At 36.2% G+C, this 24,406-nt stretch overlaps 1 protein-coding gene across 3 annotated transcripts in view; it reads right to left on the reverse strand.

The window, feature by feature from the left end:
* Nucleotides 1-24,406, reverse strand: part of LOC128855314 (cadherin-99C) — a 297,926-nt gene that overhangs the window by 207,415 nt on the left and 66,105 nt on the right. For all 3 annotated transcript variants that reach the window (XM_054090116.1, XM_054090117.1, XM_054090118.1), the window contains one exon: nt 338-1,182. The gene's annotated coding sequence lies outside the window, so the exon portion shown is untranslated. The remainder of the gene's footprint in view (nt 1-337; nt 1,183-24,406) is intronic.

A 24,406-nucleotide genomic window follows, 5' to 3' on the forward strand; every position in this document is an offset into this window, starting at 1 on the left:
TGTTATCATAAGTTCTCCAAATCATATAAGTCTGTAGCTCTTAAAAAATCACCTGATATTTACACTACTGTAGGTATAGAGATATAAGTAAATTTTCTTTGAATTCAACTTTATTTACGAATACAGTCATTTCAACAGCATTGCATATGGTTGGCCCAATAAGGCCGCCACTATAATCAATTTCCTGCTTTGGTTAAAAAATTCCTCCTGAAAATCACTATAATTTTGCCACTTTACAACACTTACATCAAACTTAGCATAGCCATACATAAAGTTAAAGAAAAAAAAAACAACAATAACAAGAACACAATGCAAACAATAAAATGCTGTTACTCACCTTTAAAATAGTGTAGTTGATTTAAAAGTGTAATGCCATACAATCAGCAAAACTGCTGCGATTCACCAGGATGTGCGCGAGATAATCTTGTGCGAAAGGCCAAATATGGCGAAAAATGCGTGTAGAGCCCGTACAAAGGACCAACGGCAAGAACAATAAAACACAATATATGTTTGTATGTATGTATGGATGCAATGCCAATCACGCACACAAGAACCCAATTGGTCTTTTGTTTTTTCTGAGTTGCTGTTGATTTCGTTGCAGGTAACTTGTGTTGCAGTGTATGTTTGTACGCAGCTTGACCGACGACGACAGCGACGACGATGAATTGTACAGAGCGAAAGAATTATTAGTGATTTTTTAGTGGCGCAATCAACAATCACAAAAGGCCAAGTAATCGCGTTTTCATATCAAAATATTCACAGTCATGTACGAGTGTGTGTTGGTGCGTGCGCTTTTTGTAAAGCAGGATTTTATGGGCAATTTGCTTTTGATATGGCGTATATTCTTCGTGCACTCACGTGCAATTGCGCTCGCAGCTATGCATGTAAGAGCGGAGATAACAGTGCCAGAGGTGTAAATGAAAATGTGATAATTGCAAAATTATTGCTTAGCAATGCTGCTGCTGATGTTGATGATTTTATTTTGATTATTTTAATTTATGCGATTTCGCTTTATTTGCATTGCACTTTTGAATGCTCTAGTGGATTTATTTTTCACACACATTTATTATTTATAGTAGCTGGAAAGCTGAGTTGAATTCACTTGTTACATTTCGCATTTACAATGAATTCCTACGAATGCTTGCGCTCTTTCTGGTTGCATGAGATTTCGAAGACTTGCACCTGAAATTATAGAGAAGAAAAAAGTTTGTTAAAAAAGCTGGGAAGTATGGTTTTGATGCTTATTTGATTTAATTTAAAAACTGGTCTTTCGATTTTTTTCAATTTTTTTGGGAATTTCGATATTCCCTAATTGTAAAACACAGATAAGCTGCAAGATTTATAAACTTTATTTTAACAAATTTCTTTTTTCATAAAACAGTATTAGTCCTTTACACAGACGCAAGGTGTCGGATAATGCTTGAGTAACCTCTGGGTGAAAAAATCAAAATATAAGTGTACGTGTACGACAACTATTTCGCAGGAAAGCGCAGAAAAGATGGCGCTCCATTTCTTCATGTGCTATTTCGAAAACCCTTTGGCCCCAATACGATATACGGAGGACTCAGAAAGTCGTTTGGACTCCTCGCCATTCAATTTCCAAACTCGTAGCTGTGTTAACCGGTCACTGGATGATCGGCATACATGCGGAAAAGCTAGGGCTACCATTTAACCCCCATTGCAGGAGCTGTAGGGACCTTTCAAAGAGGGTAACTGTAGAGCATTTTCTCTGTAAATGTCCGGGTTCGGCAGCTAAACAACTAAGGTCACTGGGAGCTCTTTCTTCCATAGCCTTGGACAGTCCGCCAATCTAAATCCAATCAATCTCCTCCATTATATCAACAGCTCTGGCTGTCTCTAGATATCTGTCTGTTTGAGATCTCATAATGGTATAAAATGTCTGATTCATATAAATACGTATAATCTCGAGTCCGGGCATGGGCTAAGAAGTACCCTATCCCCTCCCCCTCTCGTAGGGCCTGTGTGAAGGCGATATTACCTGGGGTCTACAAGAGCGCCTAGCGGTTCTTGACTATGCAGATGACATCTATCTGTCTTCTGTTCCACAATTACCTTGACATGGCAGCGAAGATTCAAGCAATGTGAGAATCAGCTGAGACAGCTGGCCTGAAGATCAATATCCAATAAACCAAAATCATGCTTATAAGCACGGGAAATACGCAAAATTTTTCAATTGAAGATGTACAATTGTTCTGCTACTTAGCTGCTATAAAGAAAGCTGTGACGCTAAGCAATTTGGAACGCATCACACATTTTTCCGCGCACAAAACAGCGAATTTTTAATTCGACTTTACTTTATGGTGGTCAAACGTGGAATGTGACTTCAGCTGACATAAGCTGGCATAAGCTCATTACAAGTTGCCTTCGAAAAATTTTCAAAATATTCTGACCAAATATTATCTCGAATGCTGACTTGTGGGCCAGAACCCAGCAGTAGCCAATCCGAAAGAAAAAATGGCCATGTTCTACGCAGAGGAAATTGTGACTTAACAAGGGCCGCCATTGACTGGAAACCTGCAAGAACCCGTAGACGTGGAAGCCCAGCGAATACCTGGAAACGACTGCTGGAGTCAGAAACCGGCGCTATACAGCTTGGCTGGGATGAAGTTAAGAGGTTGAGGCAGAACATACCAAAATGGGGGAAATTCGTTATGGCTCTATTTTCTACACTGGAACTCTAGGAGTTTATGATGTTGATTAGCAAAGTATTCCACGAAGCGTCGTTCGAACTGAACATATCTTCACATCTTATAAAATAAAGTGTCGAAATATGTTTGTAAGCTAGTAACTATGCCTAGAATGCTCCGATTTGCGCAGATTTTTTATTTTTGTTTTAAAGCTAATCACTCCTAGAAGGTGTTTTATGACATAAATTGCACAAACTTATTAAAATACTGTGTCTATAAGGCAAAAAAGGTGGAAAAATTATAAAATTAATTTTCGAACTGCAATAAATTAAAAATTACTCAACCGACTAAAGTTTTCTTGTCTTGCTAAACAACTTTGAAATGCTTACTAGCATTCTACATTTATCAAAATTAACGATTATTACCTGTTACTATTACATTAAAAATAATAGAAAATAATTGCAAAATAATATAATATCTTTATATCTATATATATATATAATTGGCGCGTACACCCTTTTTGGGTGTTTGGCCGAGCTCCTCCTTCTATCTGTGGTGTGCGTCTTGATGCTGTTCCACAAATGGAGGGACCTACAGTTGCAAGCCGACTCCGAACGGTAGATATTTTTATGAGGAGGTTTTTCATGGCAGAAATACACTCGGAGGTTTGCCATTGCCTGCCAAGGGGCGACCGCTATTGAATTTGAAAATTGAATTTGAAAAGGTCGAGCCAAGGAGCACCAGGAGATTTGGTGGCTCCTAAAACACTCAGGCTAAAGAGCCCATTGTATTTAAAGCTCTGGAAAGGGGGTAGATAGTCAAGGAGGGAAGGAGAAAAGTATCAGAGAAAGAGATAAGAAAGAATAGAGACAGAAATAGAGATAGTTAGTCCTGTGAGAATTTTCCAGATTCTTTGGCAAATCTGTAAATATCATCCAGTTTTAGAGAACGAATATTACTCATTCTCATGACATCGGAACCCAATACTCGTAGCCTTGCTCTAGCAAAGGCAGGACACTCACAGAGAAAGTGTTCAGTGCTATCCGCCTCCTCCAAACATGACAGGCATACCGGGTTCTCGATGACTCCAATGGTGGTCATATGCTGACCCCATGGGCTGTGTTCTGTAATGATGCCGACCATCAACCGAATATCTTTCCTTCTAAGTTTTAGTAAAAAGTTTGACAGTTTTCTGTTCGGACTTGTCACAAAACACTTTGCAGTTCTGCAGCGTTCCAAACCAGACTATCGCTCTTTATGTACATTGCCTACGTAATCGCTGATCCAATTCTTGATTCCTGCGGGACTGATTCCGATTATTGGCTTTGGCCCCTGTGGGGGCACCGCTGATCCACGGTTAGCCAATTTGTCGGCAATTTCGTTTCCTTGAACACCGGAGTGTCCCGGAACCTATATAAGTACAAGCCTGTTTTGCCTTGCGACAAAATTAAGCTTCTTCTTACATTCTTGAACAATCTTTGAGGTTTGCTTCGCGTTCTCCAGGGCCTTCAATGCAGCCTGACTGTCACTGAAGACTCCAATCTGTTTCCCGCTCCATCTCCTCTTGATTATCCATTCAGCTACTTTTAGGATGGCAAAAACTTCTGTTTGGAAAACAGTTGCCATTCCCCCATAGCATAGTGATACTTATTACTATAGTTTAAGTACCATCCGGCTACCGCTATTAGAAAAATGTTTTTCTTAATTTTGGTGTTTCACCGAGATTCGAACCTACGATCTCTCTGTGAATTCCGAATGGTGGTCACGCAACAACACGTTCGACTACGGCGAAGAATACGTTTGGCATTTTGGAATCAGCTGATCTCAGTTGTGGGCATTTTTAATAACCTGCTGAAATGTATTCGAAAAGTTTTGTGTTGCCCAAAAAGGTCCAAAGGTGGATCAAATACCGGACTTCACAAAACAAATTGTTTTTTGTTCACAAAAAGTTCAGCCATGTACTTTCATATCATATATTTTTCATTAATGATAGAATAAAAGATTGCGCCTTCCGAATCTTCTATGACGTCAGACTCCGAGAATATACAAGTGAAACGAAGTGAAATTAATTGTTTGGGAAGAGGAAGAGTAGGCGAAAGCAATACAAACTACTAAACACAAGAAATTATACACACACTCACACACTTTCTTGCCACGAAGTCATCCACATAAAAGCGCAAAAAAAACTGTATTTGAAGGATTTATATTCATTTGTGCTTTCAGAATTTAGCATGCGGCACTTTGTTCTCATTGTTTCGTTTGCTTAGTTTAAATGTCCCAAAACAAAAAAACTTCCAAAATACTGAATTTTCACAAGCAAGCAAGTTCTTTTCCTCGGGTTTGTTTGTTTTGTATTGGGAAGGAGTCCAAACGCACACTTGTCAAAATCGTGAAAAATAAAGTAACTGTTTTCGGAAAACGCCACCTTCTCTATTCAATTCGCCTCAAAATAAGCGTCTCGCGAACTGTCACTCTAAAGTTTTTAGCGATGAATAATTTTGAGGCGAATCCATTTAAGGTGCAGTAGACCAGCTAATTTGGTTTTCTTTTTCTTGCGCCGTGTACATTCGGATGTTAGCGCAAAATTGAACTACGAAACATTTTACTTACAATCAAATTTGTACGTTGAAATTTTGCTACGATATTAAATCCAAAAGTTATTATGAACATTTAAAAATAATTGCAGCGCGACAAATAAATTGATACTCTTCTTCTACTTTGCCTTCACAAATAAATCACTTCTTTGTTTTCTAGTTTGACGTGACATTCTAATGTACAAAATGTTGTTGCTGGCTTAGTGATACCACCTATAATGAATTCGCATTGGGTAATTTTATGGCATTAAAGAACGCCTACTTGCGATAACTTAGCAATAACTATTGGAAAATTTTATGTTGTCGAGCGCAATTATTATTTTCACTTAATTTTAAAAGCTATTAATCAGTGCTGAGGTTGTAAACTGAAAAAGTAAAATTTTGTTAGTTCAAAAAAAAAAAAAACCCCGTTACAAAATACCAAATTAATTTGCTTGCAAATGGTTATGGTTTAATGGTTTATGCTTAAATTAAAAATTTAGCACCATTTAAATAACACTTTTCCACATATTTTCACAACAAACGAATACTAATTTACGAGTTAAGAAAAAAGGTGTTTGTTTTCCTAATTTTGCTGTAACCTAAGCAAGCATAACGACATGCACGAGTTCAAATCCAAGTAACTCGATGCTCTGCTGACTTCATATTATAACAAATAGCTCTGTTGTACCGGCCCACTCATAATCATTCGCGCTAATGCAGATTTGTTGTTAAACCAAAACGTGGAATTCACTGTGTGAATGGCGTAACGAAACATACTTACATACATACATAGTTGGAGGGAAACCAGCCCAAGAAAAGCAAAAGATTAATTTCCACTTTTAAGCTTATCCACCTGTGATTATTTATGCCTGAACCCCCTACCTTTTTGAACGAGATTATTTCCAACTTTCTACAAAACATATTTTTAGTTTTGCTTATGAGCTTTGATACCTGTAATATAATCGTTTTATTATAAATGCATGAGAGTACTATTTTATGGGCATCTGCTTTACCAACGTACGAGGGGTGATTGTTAAATATGGTGTTCGACGCTGCTAAAGAAGAAAGGCATCTCTGTCTGTCGCATGCAGTAGCTCTCGCTTTAGTAAGCAAATCAGTACGGTCATAACCTTCGCTCGCATGAGAGTTGTTTTTTTCTTCGCCATGCGAATTGTACTAACGAGGAAGCGAAAATCATATGCCAATTGCACTCTTATGGAAGCTGGCACGAAGATAGGAGCTCCGACACAGAGAGTTGCTTAAAAGGTTGTCAGAGCACTATCCTCTGTTTTTGGCATCTTATGAAAAACTAAAACCTGAAATCTCTTTTGGAAGAACGGATGTCGTTAATTTTCTTACAAGGAAGCAATGGAGAGATTCAGATACTCTCGTGGGAAGCTCGGTAAGAACTTTCTATACCGACGACTTCAATACTCAAAATGGTACTGGAGAGAGATGACTGTCCAACTGCCACTGACAATGTAACTTCAGATGCGTTACTACTTTAAATATATCACCAACCGTCTTTCAATCGGAAATCTTTGCAATACTTAAAGATAATTGGTGGCGAAAGGTGGCGTAGGATTAAAATCAAAGTTTGTAGTAATAGCCAAGCTGCTCTAAAGACCTCAGCAACCGCTCGCACCTCATCAAAAATTGTTCAGAAATGTGAGTTACGGCTAAGCTCTGTTAATGAGCTAACTCTGGAATGAGCCTGAGCTTGAATTTACTATATGTGGAGGTCGGGATGATATGGCGTTCAATGCAATGAAGCGAGGCTAGCGAAGATTGGCTAATTGCGGTTAATTAGCATGCCCAATGGGAACGGAGCCAATTTTAGCACCAATTACAGTGGAAACAGTCGGTCGGGTACAGCAAGGAACTCACAAATAAATTTCATAAAAAGCGTTTGTCCGGCACTCACACCTGCAAAACAAGCGAGCGTTTCCTGAAAAGGTCTCACAGGGAGGTAGCAAAATTCGTTCACAGATAAAGGAAGAGGACAACATATGGCTACAATGGGTTGGATCGACAATCCACTCCGTGCATCTTTTTTGGAGGATGAAGATAATACAGATCATTTTCTCTGCCATTGTGCAGCTCGCACCAGCCTTAAATGGTAAATTTTTGAGGTGGTTGTATTGAGACTGAACGAGCAACATTATCCTTCATTTGACAAACTGCTAAGACCCATAGAAAAATCTGGGTGAAGAATTCTCACCACACCTCCTCCTTTCTCTTTCCTCCATTCTTTTAATGCCTATCTTCTGGCCTCAATTGCAATAGGTAATATTGCCTGAGTGTTTGGAAAAATTTTCGGCAATCCAACACTTCACTCAATTTCAATAACCCCATGAATTATTATTTGTTAAACTATGAGTAAGCATTACCATTTCTACATTTTTGCTGAATTCCGTGAAAGAATGACCATTCACACGAGAATTTCAGTCATCGATTGGCCACCAGGAGGCAGCACCCTCCACAGTTAATACTTTGGGCCGCTGTAACCGCAGGTGGGCGCTCTCCAATCGTTTCAATCGAGTCTGGCGTCAAGGTAAATGTGAAATAGTATCGGGAAAGTATTATGGTGGGCAGACAAACATTTCCGTGGCAGATCATGCAGGTTCTCACAAAGCTCGAGGGAACGTCCACAAAATGGCTCCCAAATTCACTAGACACGAATTCGGTGGATGATTCTTTTTGGGCCATTTTGGACAGCAAAGTCCGAACTAAAAGATTCAATAATTCGGAGGTGCTGCAAAAAGCCTTTGTCCGCGAGTGGGCCAAAATACCTGCAAGTCACATTCGGGCAGCTTGCGATTCGTTTCTGGATCGTCTCAAGGCCATAGTCAAGCCAAAAGGTGGTCATATCGAGCAAAAGTAAATTGATTCTTAATTTTATGTTATTTTCACGCATTTTTTACTTTGAATTGAATAGAAGTAGTTTTCCAAACCTTTTTAATTGGTTACACTTCAAGTGCCGGACCCTGTAATTAACGGACACCTCTTTGCTCATTGAATTGCTCGATTATGTGAACTAATTTTTAATACCAAATTCTTCAAAGTTTTACAAGGTCATAATTCTTGAAAGGGCCCACTGGGGATATATAGAAACAGGTATCTGCGGAAGACCCTAAGTTTGATAAACTGATTTATTATTTATGGGCGTAAAAGGACAGGAATATTCGGATCAAAGTTCCAGAAAAGTCGACCAATGGTCACTTTCTAAACTATCTTCCAGGCGGAGGATTTTACGAAATCTGTGCTTCTGAAGTTTCGTGGGTAGTCGAAGCGCCGCAGTGAGACAGATTTCTCTAAAGGTGGACAACTGAAAACTTCTTCGCAACCAATTGTGGCGAATATTCTCAGTTCTATGCCTACCGGCGCAAGTCAAAGGGAAAAGCGCGCTCAAGGAGATTCTTGACTCTCTCGGTGAGTTTCTCAGTAAACTCTATAATCTAACAAACAGGAACTAAGAACTGTAACTGATGACAATTTGGTAACCTAGAAAGCCAAGCATCTACATACCGCCCCAAAGAGCTTCTTGACTTTCTATCGACGGGTTTCTCAGCTAACATAATTGTAACTTAATCGGCTACAACTAAGAACTTCTACTCTCTACCTGACTAACTTGGAAATATTGCGCATACAATTTAAGAAAAACTATAAATAAAGGTGAAGTAAACTTTTGAGATATGTGAAATGTTTATCTTCCCATTACTAAGGTCCGCCGTTGTAGCTAAATGGGTTGATGCGTAATCACCATTCAGAAGTGCACGGGCCGAGATGCGGGCACGAAACCCCCCAGTGATAGAAAAGGTAAATCTCCAGAAAACCTGCACCTAGAGGTCCGCCATGAAAAAGCTCCATATAAAAAAATATTTGCTGTTCGGAGTCGGCTTAAAACTCTAGGTTCCTCTAATTATGGAACAATATCAATACGCACACCACAAATGAAGAGCTTGGCATTGCCAATTATTTTTATTATTATTCTTATGGGCCAGATATGCATATGGCAATGTCAACAGTTACATACGGGTTTGCTACCAAACTTTGCACTACAAGCAACAAACTGTCGACCATTTCTCCGGCTGAGATGCCAATATAAGCTTTCGGGTACAACGTGGATGCAAAATAGAAGTTGCGTTTAACGATCAGCTTTGGTTGAAAGAATTCGAAGTGTATAAAATTATATTTGCTTTAGGTATAATCAAGTTCAAAGGGTTTAGCCCATTTATTGAATTTTGTTTGACTTTTCGGACTTCTGCAAATGTATTCTGAAATATCTTCAAAAGGTAATAAATATTATATATGCTAACTCAGCTAATTAGATAAAATATATAAATTTGCAGTTCCTTTAGTACCAGTCAAAAAGTTTGTTATTTTCGTTCGTTGTTTACCGGCAGCGGCGCGCATATAGTGATTATTAAATTCTTTTGTATTTATAAAAAATATTCGTTCTGCGCTTACTTGGCTTACAGGTTAATTGAATCCAAAGAGCCAGCACTCGTTTTTGGCATCAATTTGTGAAAAAATGTTTTCATAGTCATAAAAAAACCAATTTGTTATAGCCCTTCCCATCGAAATGTAGTACATATGAATATTAAAACCAATAATTACATTTTGAAGTGCAAAAATTAATTTTTTGGGTGAAAGCGCTGCTTATTGCTTACCGCCGGTGCTTGCTTGCACTGAACATTTTGCAGACAGAAGAAGTCATTTGATTTATTTTTAATTATTGAATTTTTTATTATAATTAAAAGTATTATAGTATTCGAACAATCACTCAGGAATGCTTTTTATAACAAAAAAATGCCGAAATATGCAGAAATATTTATTCTCAGCAATAATTTTTGATTTTGTAGTAAACGTTTGCGAAATATTTTTTATTTACTTCCTAGTTGGTGCTTTCCTTCGCGACCGCTAAAATGTTCCCTTCCTTCCGAAAATAGAAAGTTGGTTCTATATAGAGAAGACTTGTGAACGCTCACGGTTTCGATATGGCACATTGCAGTATTCGTTATCATTTCAAGAAACGAGCAGTAGGAGAAAAAACTATCTGCCGCTTTTGTGATCTGGACGATGAAACCCCAGAGCACGTCTTCCGCGAATATGTAGCTCTCGCAAGACGGAGACTCATACACCTAAGTGGTGTGACTCTAGAGTCATTAGTAAAATATAGCAAAACGCCTGAGTAAGTGCGTGAAAACGCAGTTCAAGCCTCGAATTATAGGCTCGCAGTCAAGCACAATAGATCACTTTAGAGGTTTCACCACACTGGATTCTAAGGCCAATATAAACAAAACCTGTGATGATTGCAAGCGACCAGACGTGAAGCATAAACGTAGTTCATCCGCTATTTAATCGTAACGTACAGGTCTTGAAGACATAAACAAAAATTGTGCTCTTAAACCAGTTTCAAGTTTTTGAGATGAAATGAAAATTATCTACTCGCATTTTTAAAATGAATCCAACCCATTCAAAGTCTAAATAAAATGTAATATTTTCTATATACTCGTACATAGGTATAAAAAAGACGCTGTTAGCACAGAAATAAAAATGCGATTAGCGCACATTCTTTTTTTTAAATCCATAAAGCTTATTATGTAAAACAGCTCAAAGCGATTATGTGTTTTACGCTGAGTGTTGCCAAGGAATTTTAAATGGTATAGAGAGGCCAAGAACAGACCTAATGGAATATTAAGTTTAGTTTCTTAGAATACTGAGAAATATAGAATTAGAAATATTGTCGCTATTTGCAATGACATTAGCTAGTACAGGGCCATTCGAATGCAGGTATATAATTGAGTCATATTAGTTTGAGGAAAAATAAATGCATTATTTGCTTGGTAGATGGCTGTAGTGATCAGTATCTCGTAAAGTATCGATCAACAAGTTTAAAGTTTATGCTCGGTGCATATTACATTCGGTTCATTTTACAGTTTTTTTTTTTTTTTTTTGATAAAGGCGAAAAGGCAAGCCTGGCCGCGGAAACTAAGAATGGTGTTTATGGTGAGAATAGGCAAAGATCTTTCAAACCATTTGACTTGTTTCGACAAGGCGATCCCTTATTATGCGATTGTTTCAATCTGATGATGGAGAAAATTATACGCGCCGCCAACATCCACATCTCCGGCATTACTTTCTACAAAAGTGTCATAGTTCTCGCCTACGCTGATTAATCCGACATTGTTGGCACTAGTCAGCGGGCAGTCAGTGCAACTTTCCCCCGAAAGAAAAATCCCGTCGAGTGGGTCTTGCGGTAAACGAGGACAAGACAAGGTACCTTGTGTCAGCAACCAAAAGGTCTACGCATATTGAACAGCAGGTTGCGATTGACAATTGCGAATTCGGCGTAGTCAAGAACTTTGTCTACCTAGGATCCTGCAATAAGCGCAACAACAACGTCTGCCAAGAGATCCAGCGAAGAGTAACTCTTGCCAACTGGTGCTACTTAGGGCTGCGTAGGCAATTAGAAAGCAAAGCCCGATGTACGAAAAAAAGCTCTGTTAATCACTCATCCTACCGGTCTTACTTTATAGTGCTCAGCCCTGGACATTGACGAACACCGATGCATGGGTATTAGGAGCTTTCGGGAGAAAAATTCTTTGCAAGATTCACGGTCCGATTTGCGTGAGTAATGCATATCGAAAAAGATGGAACCACAAGCTCTACGAGCTGTACCTCGACATTGGGGGCCACATTAAAATTCAGTGGCTGCGCTGGTTAGGTTACGTGGAACTCGGAACGAATGACGTCCTCTTCTACGTTGGAAATGTCAAGTCAACGACGACCTGACCGCCCTTGACGTTTCTAACTGACGTCAACACGCGCAATGCAGAGACGATTGGCGCAACATTTTGGGCCAAGACCGACCGTCGGTTGTAGTTATCAGCTAAGGAAGTAAATTTATAGTGCCGTTTCTCTAGCAACAAATAACGGGCAATTTTGGTGTCGTCAATTCCATTCAGGCATTTTTGATGTTTTTGATTAAAATAATCGAAGTTGACTGGTAACTTAGTGGTCGTAGCATCGCCCAGCGGCTCTAGATTGACTGTAAAACAGTTTTAAACCATTTGCGCACAAATTTTACCCAAAAATAATGTATTTAAAAATTGAATATTAAAATAATAAAAAAATGATGTCCTTCTCTTTCTTTAATTTTTAAAAATATACTTGCACTTGAGCTACCCTGTATAAACAAGTTAGCTCATCCTTGGCCAAGTATCAATAGGAAGTACATATTTCACCTTCGTAGTTCTACTCATTTTTATATATTGAAATAATTCCATCGTAATTTATTGACAGCTGCTTTGCATACAATTCCGTTGTCACTTGTAAGCCATGGCCAAAAATGGTGTGGCAAGCAAATGTGTCAAAAGCGGTGCAGTTGCAAGCGAACATCAATAAAAGTGTATGTTTGTATATAAAACATGCATGACATACATACGAACAAACTTTATGCTATTGTATGCAGCGACATTTGGCAGGCGAGGCATTTATCACTTCTGCGAATTCAGATCCTTATAAAGCATAAAAAGGGCCAGCTCGCTTAGCAGCCGCCTGATGGTGGCATTGTTTATCAAGATGAGCGCGCACAACCACACACACACACATACACAAATGTCAAACTATCGTTTGCTGTAGTTCAAGTGTGGCACAGAACATTTGGGTAGGCCCAGTTCTGATTTCGCTCATTGCTTGGCTGTGCACTTGGTACAGAAGCACTTTAAGTGTTGTCCGAGAGAGAGAGAGAGAGAGGAAGAGCGAGAGGACGGACGGCCGATGGGGAGTTGGCGCGAGCATATTGATGATGTTGATGCCGCACAAAGATATGTGCTGACAGTGGCGCGGCGACAACCAGCAGCTACACGGCGATGATGTCACGCGGATTACAAACTCATACAGAGTTTTATGGAAATTCAAGTATGTAAGTGTGTATGTATGAGAAATAGTCCGCTGTCACGTCGGCGCATCATAAGTGATAAGCAACAAAAACAAAAAAAAAAAAAAAACAGCGAAGAACAACTAAGGAAAAACAGCAACAACGTAGTAACATAACAGCAAAAACAATGAAAATAAAATTATCCAACACTTTGTGAGCCCATTGCATGCAAATCACGCTTTGATGCGCCTGCGCATGCGCAAGAAATACAAAGTGAATACAAACATGCATGCGTACATACATTTATACTCATGTGTATGTGTGCATACTCGTATAAATGTAAATGAAATCAATTTTGGTGTGGCTTTTTGTGTCGCCAAGAAATAATCATTAATTTGAATAACAAATACATACATTTTGAAGTGTTGCGATTTTGTATGGCTCAGGCGACAAATAAGTATTTTTGATGACCGTAGAATTATTATTATTATGCCTTTTTATACTGTTTTGTGTATTATTATGCATTACGATGTGTAATATGAAACAATAATGGCAACAAAAATTATTGCTGGAACAAATGGGCGCTTAATGATGCGCAAGTAAACAAAAAAAACGCTACATTTGTGAACGAAAGAGTAGCATTGATGTGGGGAAAAATAAATTTTGATTTAAAAAAATTTGATTAATAAATGCCAAATTCAATTTTTGAAAGCCCAAATATACATATGTATATTAGTACACCTGTGTTCACACAATAATGACAGCGTGTTAAGTTGTAAGTTTTGAGCATTTTTTTTATTTTTATTTGATTTTTCGTGGAACAATATTCATACAAGAAAAAAAATCTATAATTCATACAACAAAAAGAAAAAAAAAAAATTAACATAACTCAATATTTCAAGCTTTGTCAAAAATTAAAAAAAAAAATCCAATTTTTAAAATTTTCTTTTTAATCAGAATTTCTGGGCTTGCAGTTTTGTAGCTATTAAATTTTGGTGCAATATTGTGCCCATTTCAAGTGTCTGAAAATTCTCGTTGATTTTTGATATTTTTTTGTTGACGGTGTTATGAATTTTCTTCTATGTATATAACGAACATTGAAAATAATTTTTAAATGGGGGCTGATATCCTTCATTTAGCTGGAGGGAACAGCATTTCCAATTCAGCCGCTTACTACAAGTCAGACGTTGTTTGCAGCTGCTCAATATGGAGTAGACGCTGCGGAGTTGGTGTTTGCGCTTAATGTTTATTTGAAGGCGGCATCTTCTCGCGTTGTCGGTGCTCTTTTTCGTTCTGGTAGAATTGAATCGGAAGAGCGCAGAACCCTTATTTATTATTGCTAAATTATTCGCAGGCAACCTCTATGTCTAAAGGCTCTTCACTATCCGCAACCTGTGACTCGTCCAGTAGCGTGTAGCGTAGCATTTGCATTTTCTTTAAAATTCTAATTAAAAAGTTTTAAATTTTTATGTAAATTTTTTAGATTTTTTTTAGTTTTGTACAACATTTGAAACTTTGAGTTATATGATTTTGGTTGTAGTATGGAGTATATTTTTATAAATAAATAATAAAAAAATACAATAAATAAATAGTCAAAACTTTGTACAATATTATGTTAACCTTGCAATGCCATTATTGTGAACAAATGAAGGAATCTACAGTTTTATGCAGGACTCAAACCGTAGATAGTTTTTATGAAAAGCTTTTTCAAGGTAGAAATATAGTCGAGCGTATTTTACTCCCATAGGGCGACCGATTTTCGAAAGAAACTTTTTCTTTCAATTGGTATTTCATTTCCATAGAGGGTTTTATCGATCGATAGTCATGAGCAAACCCATTCAGCTATGGCGGTCGATATCATTATTCCTTTAACTCGAAGATTGAGAGCATACAGAAGGAACATAGAGCTTGTGAATTGGGAATTTGGCTGCATTAGGTGTTGCGTAATTTTTTTACCAACTTATTTTTGTTTTACTTTCTGCTTTCTTTTCGGTATTCTTTCTGACTCTCTTTCTTATTTACATTAACCTGACTTAGCTTCTAATTTTTGTTTACAAAACCTGACTCTTTTAATACTTTCCTTTTAGCACTTTCCAACACCTCATCTCCAATATACGTCACTTGAAAGTTAGACAATTTTTTTTTTTACTTCAATCAGCGTGATTTAGCATTTTTTAATGATATTCAACATAAAAATTTTTCCAACTCTCAGTACAGAAAGAGTTTTCGCTCTTATTTGAACCTGTTTTAGTTTGAATATTTAAGCAGATACACGTACATCTAGGTAAAATTTTGCGAAAGCAGACGCGAAAATTTCAACTGATTTTTTCGGATATTAAAACAAAGGAAGCGCTTCCCAGAAACGTTTCACTTTCTGCAATAAGTGATAACAAAACTTATAATTTGATGGAGTTAATATTTGCTGATGATGAAGCTGATCACTTTAATGACAGCATAAGCATTGGTCTTGTGATGAGCACGAGCCTGATGAGAAGGCAATGACAACCGATTGCCGGCAACTAAGACAGAGAATGACAGATTGTGTTTAACACTTAGCCTTTACAGATAACCAATTCAGTCATTAGGTAACCGAAAATTGGACGAAAAAAAATCCAGATTGGCTACAGATTAACCACAAAATTTACTTATGAAAGTCAACCAGGCACATCCAAGAGTTCCTGAAGATGACTTTTAATTCCGGTCGAAAGATCGACAAGTAAATAAGAGAAATTATTTAACTTCCTTTTTTTGTTTTTGTTTTCGCTTCTTGCTAATCCGGCTTAGTTCACACAATAAAATTACAAGAACCAAATATTTGGAGTCTACTGAAACAGATAAACCATGAAACTTTTTTCATTGAGACATCGAAGTTCAGAGAAAAATAAGTGCTCGGAAACTTTGAACAAACACGAAGGCTTAAAATTTCGATTTTTTTTTTAAATCATTATCAAAATTTTGTTTGGAAATTTTTTTAAGTCATTAAAGTGCTCAATAGGTGTTCAGGTGAAAATGTTGCTTTCATGCTTTTGGTGCTTATGTATGTAGAAAAAAATCATGCTAATTCTATATACAAAAATCATTGAACGCCATATTGGAAAACACTCGACCTTCAGCCCAAAACATCTTAGTTACGTGAAACTTTCAAAAATTGTATATTATGTAAATCGAAACAGACAATCGAATTTATTTATAGAATTATAAATAACACGAATTAATTTTGTATGTTTTTGTTTACGCGGAAATTTCACCAATTAATTCGAACACGAGCTTTCAACGCTTCTAATCTTCAAGTTTAGTTAATTTTATAATGTGGAAATACGAATTTTATTTATGTAGTTTATTTTATTATTTTTTCGTTTTTTTATCCATTTGACTGTCGCATAATTAGCAGCTTTTTAATGACCTCATTAGCATTTTAATGGGAATCATGGCTGTCAAGGCGATCAGCGATAAAATCATTACAAAAAGTTTTAATTTTTTTCGTTCAGTCTTATTTGAGCTGAGCTAATTTTTAACACGACTGAAGAGCTTTTAATGGTATTTTCAGATGTCAATGCATTAATTTGTCTGAATTGTTATTGGCAGCAGCAGACAAAAGGTTTGAAAAATAATGGAGCAGAAACTCAGTTTTATAAGATGAAGTGAAATGTGGAAACAAAAAGTTATTTTAAAAAAATATGCTGGAGACAGAAAAAAAGGATTAAGCAATTAATATGGGGTTTATCAAAGCAGAAAAAAGTGGGGGTAAAAGTATTGAAGTTATTGCTAAAAATAACGAAAAGTGTTAGTTTTTTAATTACTTTTTTAAAATGAATGTTTAACATTGAAATGTGAAATGACGTAAGCGATAGAAAAGAGAGAGAGAGAGATGTAGAAGCCTGCTCAGAGTTTGAACTTCTTTTCCATGAATTTATTTTAGAGAAACCAAGCAGCTTTATTGGTTGTCTGACAGTACACTTTAAAATATAATCTTAGTTAGTTATGTGGACTTTTCTGATCGAATGGAATACAGATTTTAGTTTATTTTTTCACCATCACTATAAATTCTTATAAAGCATTCCAATGTTTCAGCTATGCGCCAGCATTAAAAGAATTATCCTGATTTTATAAAATTATATGGCGTAGACATATGGATATCAAGTTAAAGAAGAGTGTCAGGAATATTCAAAAATATATTTCATCATATTTCGTATCTCGTCACTCAACATCTGACGGCCATATGGCTGACAGTCACATGTCGCAGTATGCGCAGGATTAGACGAACATACTTTTTCGAGAGCCTCGGTAAGTTCCATTATTCAGGTGCTTCAAATACTGGCCAACCGCTGAGTGCGTTACTCTGCTATCGATACTATCAGTACCTGCTTTAGCTTATTCGTCAATTTGAGAAAACCAAAAAAAAAAAAAATTATGTTGTTATGTTATGAAAATATTCATATTGGGCAGAGATTCTAGTAATCGTAGATACTTTTGAACTCATTTCCTTATATATATATATTAGGGCGGGTCGATTTAAAAATCGCTGACTGCTCTGTGAAAATCGTATTCTAGGGATCAAATAAGAAACTTTGCCGAAGGAACCATACCTCTAAAACGAATTCTGATGTCCCCCAATTTGGGTCGAACGAAAAATTCCACTTTGACCCACTTAGAGTGCTCCAATCGAGTCCAAATGTATGACCGACCCCCACTAACTTTGGACGGCCGATCCACCCATGCCAGTGGCACACCCCCTGGAACTCCCCTGGGGAGTTCCCCATACAATCATTTCAAAATATCACCATTTTTGGCCTTTACATGAGAAAAGAAACTAAAAAGTTCGACCCAAATTGGAGGACATCAGAACTCGTTTTAGAAGTATGGCTCCTTCGGCAAAGTTTCTTATTTTGATTCCTAGAATATGATTTTCACAGAGCAATGGTCGATTTTTTTGCCTCCCCACAAATCGACCCGGCCTAATATATATATATCATATTGATTTTATATATTTTTTCGTCGTGCCAAGGTGGAATATAGGGCCTCGACTCCACCTGCTAGCCTGGAGGCAAAGCCTGCAATCACGGAGCCAGGCTCGGATGGAGCAGGTGAGTTCCCTACCCATTTAAAAATACCTTTGGATTAAGGAAACCTCACTAACTACAAAAAATATCAGTTTGCCATGGCACTTGCAAAGATCTCAGGGCAATAAACATCAAATGATAAAAAAAGTTTCTTCTAAAGAGATCATCCCACACATGGCAATGGCAAACATCTTAGAGTATTTCTGCCTTGAAAAAGCGACTCCTAAAAAACCATCTGCCGTTCGGAGGCTGCATAAAGCTGCCAACCCTACCATTTGTGGAAAAAACATCACTACAAATAGGAGGAGGAGCTAGGCTAAACGGCCAACAAAGCGTGTGAGCGCTTCTTATATAATTTTTTTATGGATGAGGCCTGCTAGAAGAAAGCATCAAATAGGTACTTCTTTAAATTTGCTTTCTGAAAAGACTCCGCAGACTGGAATTCGGTTAACACACAGAACGGTATCAGATACCCAGTCACTTCTGGCAGTGGTGTGACCGTCAATCGGAATGATTTCCTTGATATCACTGTGCAACAAATTCAGGTTAGCAAAAATTAGGTCCATTCTGAGAGTGGCGGGTGAAAATAGAGGCGAAATTAGAATACCCGTATCGCGCCGTTTTTTTATGTTAGTTCGAATTTTTTTTTAATCGGCCTTCGGAGTTCGAAATCGGAGCAAAATTGTTTATATGGTTTTTTGGCTATAACTCGTCGACTAATTGATATTTTTTCAATCTGTAAAAGCCAAATTATTGCTAGAGACCTGTGCCACAATTACAATTTTTGAAAAAATTGATTTCGAAAATTTTTGTGGTACTTATGAAACAATATACTGAAAATCGGCATTTGACTGCAAACTTCGAAGGCCGATTAAAAAAAAATTCGAACTAACATAAAAAAACGGCGCGATACGGGTCTTCTAATTTCGCCTCTATTTTCACCCGCCACTCTCAGAATGGACCTAATTTTTGCTAACCTGAATTGGTTCCACAGTGTATTCACAGCTTCGAAGTTGTACAACGGACGTGTTTAGGAAGGAGTTTGCTTGGCTAATTTATTTTATATACAATTAGCCTCAAATATCAACTGGTATTGAAAAAAAAAACCATTGTAAACTAAAATAGCCCGGCTCTTTAGACATCCTTTTATTGAAAGTCACCAAAATCGTAATTGGCTATGTCTAAAATATAAATTCAGAAAATAACCAAAACTACAATAAAGTATAGTAAAAACAAATCTGGCCTCCTGGCCTCACTATTTCACTTCCAAATATGGTGGTAGCGGAATAAAATCCGCTAATAGAAGAGTGAGGTAGAGCGCAGAAATACCGTTTTGATTGTGATTTCCCGAAATGCAATTGCAAATAAAATAAATAAATAAAATAAAATCTGCACTTTTCTTCATCTTTACAATGCGATGCTACTGAAGCCTCCACTCTGACTACTTGAGGCTCTCGTTTTGAGTAGCGCAACCATCATTTGAACCAGCAGCCGTGATGCCACACGTAATAGATTAACATTCATATAAAGAAAATTTATTTATTTGGAAAAAATTTAATGCCAGAGGCATTGAAAAATGTAAACGTACGCACACACACAAGCAGATACCACTGGAAGTATGCGCACAGACGCAATTTTTGTGAGTTTTTCAAAACATACTGAACTTGGCGCATTTCATGTCACGTGAACAACAACGTCACCTTTGTCAGCGTTGTAAAGTTGCAGCTTCGGTATCAAAAAACCGATAAAAGCAATAAAAATGAAGCCTTGTTACATTCGTCTTGGGTGATGTTGCTGTTGAACTTAAACTGTGGTTTTGCTTTTTTTTTCAATTTCATTCGTCTGAGTTTCACTCGGCTGTGTTGACTGCATATGCCAGACTTGTGTGCAACGGGTTTCGTTTTTCTTGTTGCAAACGGATGGTGCAACACATGCTGTAAGTAAGGCTGCATTACTTGCTTGCGTATGTTGATGTGTGTGTGTGTTTGTGTGTGTGAATAGAAAGTGCAATTGCAAACAGGATTTTTGCTGCTTGTTTTCTCATCCATTTTTCTTTAATGGTGTTGTTGTGTTGATCCAACACATTTGGTGAAAGTGATTTATTTTACTTTATGTTGTTGAAATTTGCTTACTTGTAATAGAGAAAGCTTTTGAAGTGGAAAAGTAAGACGATATTGATAATTTCTAAGGTTTTTGTTTTTCTTAAGTAATATTAAAGCTTTACTTAAAGTAGTTAATCTCAATCGGGACTCAATTTGATAGACTCGAAAGGGAATGGGAGTTTTCATTACATAGTTTTTTTTTAGTTTAAGGTTTCTCGTAAATAATGTATAATAATAAAAAATTTTAAATATATTTTTGAACAAAAAAACCTAAAATTAACGAATGGTGTATGAAGTAAAAAAAAAGAGAGAGTTCACTGTAAAAATTAAAAAAAATCGATCGTTTTTGGATTTCTTTAAAGGTGCCTGAATACCTGAAGAATGACGTGCTCAAAAAATGATGGTAGAAAAAAATGTCGAAATACAGTAGTGTCTAGATATAGTGAACGGCTGATATAGTTGACTCTCGAAACATAGAAACAAAAAACAAAGAGGTTGTCTGTAAAGTCGGTTTACTGACGATAGTTTAACGTGACAATGTCATAAGAAAAATTTAATTTTATTTGTTTGATAGATATTTTGTATGGCTATGCAAAAGGAGGTAAATGGAATCGCAATGGAATTGATCAAGTTACATTTACACAAACGTGAAAAATTACGAAACATTTATCAAATTCATGAAAGATATGTTCAATTTCGATCGTGCATCAGACGTTAATAAGTCAACACCACTAAGAGGCACCATCATCGATTTGACTTTTTCAAGACACATTACACTAGAAACACTCCCTTTCAAATATGTGAACTTATATACATATGCGCATATACATACATCTACATATATGCTCACTCAAGTAGGAGAGAGCCAGATGTCGAAAGTTGCCGAACGCCGGGGCCGATTGTGCCTCTTTGTCATTCGTTCTGCGCTTTCGCTTATAATTCAAGCAAGGTAACGCCGCATGAGCAAGATAACGACTCATGAGCAAGATAACGACGCATGAGCAAGATAACACCGCATGAGCAAGATAACACCGCATGAGCAAGGTAACGCCGCTTGGGGCGTGCAGCCGGCTACATCGAATTATTTGACGTTATCACGTCAATACATAGAGAACAAAATTTTAAAAGCAACTTCAAGCTACGAAAAATAAGTCTGAAGAGAATGAAAAAAGAAAGCGGGTATTCCCCTAATTGCACCTTGGCTGTTGATTTGGCTTTTATCGATACCGAAAATTGGCTTAAGATTTATTTAAAATTTTTTTTATTTAAATAAAATTTGCTACCGTAATTTTGTCTTTTGAATAAATTTTTTTTCCTCCTATTTGTGGCGTACGTTTTGGCGAAAGGAACTACAGTTTTTAGCGACTTCGAGCGGCACCGGAGATTCGAACCTGTGCACTTTCGAATGGTAGTCACGCACCAACTCTTTGGGCTATGGCGGCCGCCATACTGAATTAAAATAATAAATAGAATGAGAAAGGATGAAAGAAAATTGAACAGAGTTGATTGAAACTCATTGACTAAAATACATCGAATGGAATAAATGAGAAAAAGGTTTGATTTGAGACTAGTTTGAATGGGATTTGAATGAAACAATTTTGGAATTACGCCACATTGAAAAATTTACAGATACAAATAGTACAAAAATTGAGTCATATGCATGGGCAGACATGTGACAGAAAACGTATAAAGACAAAAAACTTAAAAACACACAAAAAAAATGTACAATCGCAGTTCGTTCGCTGATTTAATAAAATTTGTACCACAAAATTGATTCTGATTGGTTCCAATTGAGGTGTTTAGGAGCTCTACTATTTTTTATCGAATTTTATTAATAAAGCCCTTTGGCTTTTTTGGAACTTTCTGCAAATGTTTAAGCTTCAGAGAAGAACAGTGAAACAAATGTTTTGCCTTCAACATTACTATTATGAATTTATCTAATCTGGAAATTTCCATAATTTTTATGGTTTTTTTATTAGTTATAAATGAATTAATTAATTTTTTTTATTTTTTTTTTAGTCTTTATTAATTATATTAGTTGCCTATTAATTGACTATTTTTTGAAACTTTCTAATGTTTTCAATTTCTTTAATTATTCTTAGTCATTATTTAATTAATTTTAATTTTCAATTTCTTTAATTATTCTTAGTCATTATTTAATTAATTTTTTTTTGTATTTTTATTTTATATTTTATTAATTATTTTTGTTAATGTGAATTATTTAGTAATTAATTAGTAGGGGAAAATGGGGAGTTGTGAGACACAGGGAGTTGTGAGACATTGTTACCTTTCGGCATTATTCATTAGTTTACATTCGATTTTAAGTGTCAACAAGTGTTCTCGATGCGATCTCAGCTGGCATTGGTCATATTTACACGCATTCGACGCGCCTCTCCGGTTACTGTGTTTTGGAATTTCTCGGTAAGTTTTTTTCAAAGCAAATTGCAAATGTTAATATATACAAATTATTAATTGTCCAATTAGCTTTGAATTTACACGTTCACTTGGGCATGAACGTTCGATGTGTTTATGTCTACGCGGCTATTTATAAAAAAAAACGATTTGGGTAGTTGTAAGACAAGAAATGTGGGGAGTTGTGAGACACCGTTTTTTTCGACGTTTTAACGCATCTTTCATAAGTACCTCGCAATATTCATGCATTGTTTGTACATATATCATGAAATTTTTGGTTAAATTCGAGTTTTTATTGTTTTTCCGCTTTTAAAGTTAAGCAGAAAAAACTCCATTCATTGCAATGTATGCGATCGAGCTGTGCACCTAAAGTGTGCCAATTTACGAACTGGTTATTATACATGTTCTCACTGCGAATCATCAGATTGATCGCATTGCATTTTTTATACACTTTTTTATAACAATTGTCTTTTCTTTTTCATTTTTCATCTTAATAAAGAACTAACAACTAAAATAAGTCATTTTTATTGATTTAAACCATGGTGTCTCACAACTCCCCACATTTTTGTATTTTGTATTATATTTTGTATTATTATATATATTATATTACAATTTTAATTTTAATGAAAATTGTAGTTTTGTTAAATAGGCCAAACCAATAGCTTCCAGTATTCATTGACTAAAGATTCCATCGTTGACATATGCAGAATATTAAGATTTTGAGTAATACGGGTCCAAAAACAAAACCCGTCTCACAACTCCCCATTCTCCCCTACTTTTTCTAAACCATTTGTATTTATTTTTATTAATTCTTTATAATTATTAATTAATTATTTTTTTAATTTTTAATTACTACTATTATTAGTTTATTTTTGTTTTATTTATTATTTTTATAAATTTTTGTTAGTTATTAATTAATTAAGTATTGCAGTTAATTAGATTACTCTCTTATGGCGTTGATTTATAGTAGTTTGGAGCAGTGCCATTTCTTTTCTGCGATGAGAGAATCCGGCTGTATTGCTTTAAAACTCAAAAGCGAGAGTCTTAAGAGGAGTTTGAAGAAGATTCTGCTAACAATTATAAGCATTTCCCTTCTTTTTAAACTATTGCGAGCTTTCATTCAAAAATCTAACTATAAATTTTAGTGAACCCTAAATTTTTCTCACCAGAAAAGTTTTTAAGCTTGAACTTCGGAATAAAATTGAATGATATAAACACAGTCTATAAAAAAGTAATTGAAATGAATCTGCTAATAAATTTCGATTAACGACATACGAGTAGTTTTACTTAAGTCAAATTCAATGAAAAATATTTGAAATAATTTTCTTGTCACACAAATTATAAGAATTATGAATGAGTTCATAAAGTGTGGAGCTATTTGATGGCCCACACATACATATCTATATATACATATACATATGCACACTTATTACCTGCTTTCCTGCAGTTTAACAAGTTTTCCCCAATCAAAATTTCGTAGTAGTCTAACATATTCCAAACATATCATATATTTACTCTCTACAATACAATCAATAAGCGGAAAGTGCTCGCATTTCTGCTGTTCTTTCCCAAAATTACTTAGAAGTCATCAAATCACTTTTAAGCGCACCCATACGTACGTGCATTTGATTGCTCTAGCATTAGACTCCCGACTCAACAGCACAACTAAGAAGTTCAGTGACTCTACGCATGAGATTTGTTATTTGCCTCTGATTACTAAGTA

The sequence above is a fragment of the Anastrepha ludens genome, chromosome 2 (genome assembly GCF_028408465.1).
Source record: "Anastrepha ludens isolate Willacy chromosome 2, idAnaLude1.1, whole genome shotgun sequence".
Taxonomy (NCBI): Eukaryota; Metazoa; Arthropoda; class Insecta; order Diptera; family Tephritidae; genus Anastrepha; species Anastrepha ludens.